This window comes from Urocitellus parryii, chromosome 2 (genome assembly GCF_045843805.1).
Source record: "Urocitellus parryii isolate mUroPar1 chromosome 2, mUroPar1.hap1, whole genome shotgun sequence".
NCBI classification, from domain to species: Eukaryota; Metazoa; Chordata; class Mammalia; order Rodentia; family Sciuridae; genus Urocitellus; species Urocitellus parryii.
In genome coordinates, this window is record NC_135532.1 from 57,452,683 (window position 1) to 57,458,526 (window position 5,844).

Sequence of the window (5,844 nt, forward strand, 5' to 3'; positions counted from 1 at the left end):
TGTTTGAAAATACTGACTTCCAAAGTGTGGAGGAATCATTTGGATGACACTCTCAGCTCCTGTTGCCAAACTGGGAAATTTTCTTCCAGAGACAGCATCTGGTTCTTTGGCAAAATCCTTTGGTAGTTTTTCTGCACCTCTAGGTTGGTTATGTGGCTGGCTGCTTTTAAGGACCTTTTACTAGTTTACTGAAATGAAGGACCATATAAATCATTGAAACATTCTGTGAAACTGACTTAAATACTAGTTTAGAAACTAAGACTCAATACATGAGACAAGCATAACACTGATGCCTGCATGTTAATATACTCCCATGAACATCTGTCTCTGCAAATGCTCATGTCAACTTAGATGTCTAAAATGAATAAGCATATTATTTGGTTGATGCAAAGATCATATTTAAAAGCCATTGCTATTGTTTGAAAATTTAACATATTCAGAAGTTAACTGAGAAGTGCCAAACAGAAGGAGTTGTTCAAAATTTGATATTTTCTTCAGTAAAGTGATTAAAGGAGCCATCAGAAAATAATTTCTGTGATGTGAGGTAATAGTAATAGTTGAGCATATTTCTGTATTTAAGTAAAAAGAGCATACATGAATATGGTTCTTCAGAGTACTTAAATCATAATCACCCAAGCAGTAATAAGGATATATTAAAATACTGTAATAAAATATTATAAATAATAATATTAATAATTATGTAAGCATAGTTTCAGAAATATCTTATAGTGACAGTTTATTTAATTTTACATCTGATGTGTAATTGTTGAGGTTTTTTTCTATAGGAGTAATATCTTTGGTTTCCCTGAAAAACTTATTTACCCTGCATATTTTATTGTCTTGTATTTATCAGAAACTATCATAATTCCTAGGATATAAGATATGTAAAGGAATTTGTACTTCACAACACTGATGTGGGGCTTGGGAAAGGAAGGAATCATTGGACAGGAGAGCTTCAAAAAGAATTTAAATCAAAGCAGTAATGAAAAGATATGGTTTGATCATTATGGGATTAGAGATAATCATTCTAATTTTTCTCAGTAAATTCAGAAAACTTTTAGTGAGGAGAAACTATGTTAAAGAATCTGAATAATAAGTCCAGGGGTCTTCAGGAGGGAAAAAATGGTTGGTAAAACATTGTAGATAGTTGCAAATACAATTTAAAAATAATTAGTTATGAAAAATCTGTTCTTATTAAAAGCTCATGTCTTGGAAAACACATACACCTCCATGCATGCACACAAACATATATACACACACACAGTAACACCAAGGGAGAAGGCAATAGTTCTTCATGCAAAGATAAATTGATGACAGAAATTCAAGCTCAAAACAGAGAAGATCAGAAACCAGAGACTTGCCTGCTGTGGAGATCTTGGAAAGTTTATAATTTTATATCAAATATCCCTGCGGGAAAATTTTGATGTCCACAAGTTACCCTATCATCAGCTGATTCTTGCTTTTTCTGATCACAAAAGTGTATAGTTATTGCTTTGACTTCTTAAAGGCAATATGTCTAATAGGAAGTAGAAGGCAAATATTCTAGGTCCAAAGTCATATTATTAACAAGAGTGCGAGTTCAGTTAAGATTTTTAAATATTCTGGGCTAAATTATTCTCATTTAGAAAGTAAATATACTAATAGTAATTCATGGAGGGTATCAGAGGGTTCACACACAGATATTTCTTATAAAATCACCTAACATTTCTAACAAAATTGTTATATGTTATCTTTAGTACCATTCAAAATTTATGTTCAATGTTCTAGTCCAGCATATGCCAAGCCCTGGCCTGATATCAAAACCAGACAAAGATACATCAAGGAGAAAATATTCAGACCAATATCTCTGATGAACATAGATGAAAAGATTCTTAATAAAACAATGACAAAACATTGAAAAACTCATTAAGAATATAACAAACCATGATCAAATAGGTTTCATCCCTGGAATGAAATATTGGTTTAACATATAGTAATCAATAGAGGCAATACACCACTTAAGTAGAGTTAAGGACAAGAGTCATATGATTATCCCAATGGAGGCAGAAAAAATATTCAAAATGTCTAGTATACATTCATGCTAAAACACTGAGAAATTATGTATAGAAGAAACTTATCTCAACATTGTAAAGACAATATACAATAAACTCAAAGTCATCTTCATACTGAATGGAGAAAAATTGAAAGCATTTTCTCTAGAATCCGAACTAAACAAGGATGTACATGCTTACAGTTCTTATTCAACAATACTAATTATGCCATTCCAAGTCCTGTAACTCTATCTAGAGCAATCAGGTAATAGAAGAACATGAAAGAGATACGAATAGGAAAATAAGAGTCAAATTATCTTTATTTGATGATGATATGATCCTATACTTATAACAACAATAACATCAACAAAATACCTTCTAGAGCTGATATGTGAATGTGAAAGGTGGCAGGTTATAAGATCAGCACATATCAATCAATAATTTTCCTATACACCAACAATGAATCTCCTGAGAAAGAAATCAGAGAATATATAAGTCTATCTAATATCACTTCAGTATTTGGTATTTGCTTAAGGGGAAAAAACCTAAACTAAATAACAGTTTAGAAAATAATAACCATATAAATCAATATATGCTTTCAAAAATCATTAATTGTATGACTGCCTTTTATAAAAAATAAGGACAACTCATGTATCTTTTAATTTATTTTTGGTATAGCATGAAAAATACCAAGGATTAAATTGACTCAGAAATCTTTGTAATAGCAAAAGTAAAAAAAAAAATATGCTATTCTTACTTGGCATAACATGAGCATTGCTTGACTTCTAAACAATGTAATCACATATTGTTCAATTTAATCATTTTTCCTTAAATGTACTACACACATAAATAATAAGATATAACTTGAGTATGGTAGGCATTTTACCATATGTACATATATATCAAAAAATCATGTTGTATACCATAAATATATAATATTTGTATATGTTAGTTAAACCTTAATAAAAAAAATCTTGAATTTGAAAAGTCAAATTCAAGATGATTATAGTTTTGTAATGTCTTCCAGTAGCATCTGCATTGATTATTGCTACATTGTTAAATCTATCAACATACGTTGTGAAATGTATGTTACTTCATGAAAAATATACAAGATTTCATGGATGTTTATGTTAACCTTACTTAATACTAAAGAAAAGATAAGAAACTAAGATATTTTAGAATATTTAATGGAAATGTACAATTTTTATTAAATGTAGAATTTTAGTGGTTTTACAACTTAAGGATTTTAATTCCATTTACATGTTTCTGCCTTATAATTAATCATTTTAAATATTCATCATAAAAAATTGTAGCAACTACTAAATCCTTTGTCAAATAATTTTCACATAAAAACTCATGTAATCCTCATAAGAATAAATGAGTTAATGTTATTTAACCTCCTTTTTCCACATGTAACACCATGACACAGCAATACTATATAAATTTCTGAATTTTGTGTCCTAAAATGTAGAAGAGTAATGTTATCCCATTGGTCTGACTCCAGAGTTCATGCTGTGGACACTGACATTATTAGCCGACATTATTAGTTATTGATGGGTTACAATTAACTACTTTTGAGATGCTTCCTAAAATAGAACTAAATCCAAGTTTAGGAAAAGTTGATATGGAAAATATTTGTAACTTAGGAAGAATCATTTTTTTTATTCAGTTAAAACTTTGGTCCTGAAAGATTCACTTTACTTTTGAAATACCCAATGCATGAAAATAAATAATAACTGAAAATATTTTAAAAAATAAGTGTTCAGTTCTATACTCATGAATTTGTGCTTTCATTTATTAATTTATTTTATTATATGCTTCCTTGTTCAAGAAAGAATAATGATTTCTAATCCTGATGTAATCACTGATTTGGAAAATATGAAGTGATTGGCTTGGAAAATTATTTAAAATATCAAGTATTTTATGTTGTATGAGTTTTCTTAGTGATTTACTTGGCATATATTTTACAAATAATTATAAACTTTACAGCAAAGAAATGACAATAAAGTTGGTGTATAAAATGACTCTTAGGTATGTAGAATAAGACAGAATTTAAACAAGTGAGTAGTAACATGCAATCATATATTCTATAAAAATAATGAAAATAATATTATATTAAAATATCAGAGTTTTCATTTGCTTTCTGCTGTTGTGGCACACGACCCTGGATAATTTTCAAAGAAAATGAATTTATTTCTTACACTATAGATACCAGAATGTCTAAGAACATGGTGCAGAACTCAGTGGGAGTGTTTGTGCTGCATCTCCTTCAGTTGGAAGAACAATTGTGTGTGAAAGCATGAAATCAATGACTGTACTCACTTAATAAAAACCTGCTCTCAATTTAACTATTCCACTCCAGTGATGAGGTCTTAATACACTCATGAGATCAGTGATCCCATGATCTATTTCAACTTGTAAAGGTCTCATACCTTCATATTATTAAAATGGCAATTAAATTTCAAATGAATTTTCAGAGGGGATATTCTAACCTTAAGAGATACACATTTCTAAAAAAAAAAAAAAAAAGTCCTACAAAACCACTTTATCCTAGTGTGAATCATAACTGTATACTTACTTATGCTTCTTAAATTAAGCTAAGCATTCTTCACTCCTGCTGTAGATTGGGTAAGATTTCATAGTTCTACATGATACAGGCTTGTATCCAGGACTGTATTATTGAGAGGCAGTAGAAGCATAAGGGGTTGGAGCTTACTGGGATTTCTTCAGGTAGTTGGGGAAGTGGCCATGAGGGGGTTTGTGGAGCTCTTATCTTTACCTTATCCACTATTGCTTCCTGGCTCAAATGGTGAGTGGTTTGCCATATATCTCCATGATGTACTGCCCTCATCAGAGGCAGAAAGAAATTAGACTATTTGATCTTGGACTGTAACCTCTAGAATTATGAGCACAAATAGATCTTTCTCTTTATAAGTTTATTAACTAAGGTAATTCATTATAGTGACAGAAGTCTTACTAATACAATTTCTAAACTCATTTGCCACAGTCTGGCTGGGCACAAATCACGAGCCACTCAAGCATATGTTTGTGTGTAGAAACTTTGTATATTCAACATAAACTCAGTATGTGGTAGTTCAAAATGATTATTGAACTGATGTTTCAAAGAAAGCCTTAGCTCAACTAGAAGTAACTTTACATAAAGTCACAAAAACTAAGTGGTTAGCTTATACATTGTAAAAAGAAAATAATGGTGAGTAACACTGGAATATTAAAAATGATGTTGGTGGTGTTTGTGCAAATCTAACTGTACAACAGGGACTCCAACCTTCATAAAATATTCATACTATCTCCTTGTATCTTTTAATAGACAAATAACAATATGATGACTTTATGCATTCAGAAGTGTTAGGTGAAATCAGACCCTAGCTTTCATTATCAATTTTGTAAAAAAAGTTAGCAGTCCTTAAATGTTACCTGTTACATATATAACACTTCACAAATGTGCATGTCATACTTGCACAGGAGCCATACTGATATTTTCTGCATTTTTCCCATTTTAGTATATGTGGTGCCAAAGTGAGCACACTAAGGAAGATTTGTGACATTCATAATGTGTAGTCTAACAATGAGTTGGATATTTAATATGCTAGTGTATATCATTAATATTAATATTTATTTCCTTAACATTAATATGTAATTTATTACTATTATTGTTAATATGGTTCATCTAGATAAATAAAAGAAGGTGACAGATTTGAAGAGGAGATAATTGATAATATAAAATTAAAGATTAAAAAATATAATTTAGTAAAGATTAATAATGCTTTAGAAAGCAAAATTTCTGGAGTCTAAT

General features: G+C 30.0%; 1 non-coding gene across 1 annotated transcript; it reads right to left on the reverse strand.

Moving 5' to 3' along the window:
* Window positions 1-5,468: 5,468 nt before the first annotated feature.
* LOC113187793 (U6 spliceosomal RNA) lies at window positions 5,469-5,575 on the reverse strand. The gene has a single exon (XR_003301462.1). It is a non-coding gene; the product is annotated as a U6 spliceosomal RNA (small nuclear RNA).
* Between the last annotated feature and the right edge of the window lie 269 nt (window positions 5,576-5,844).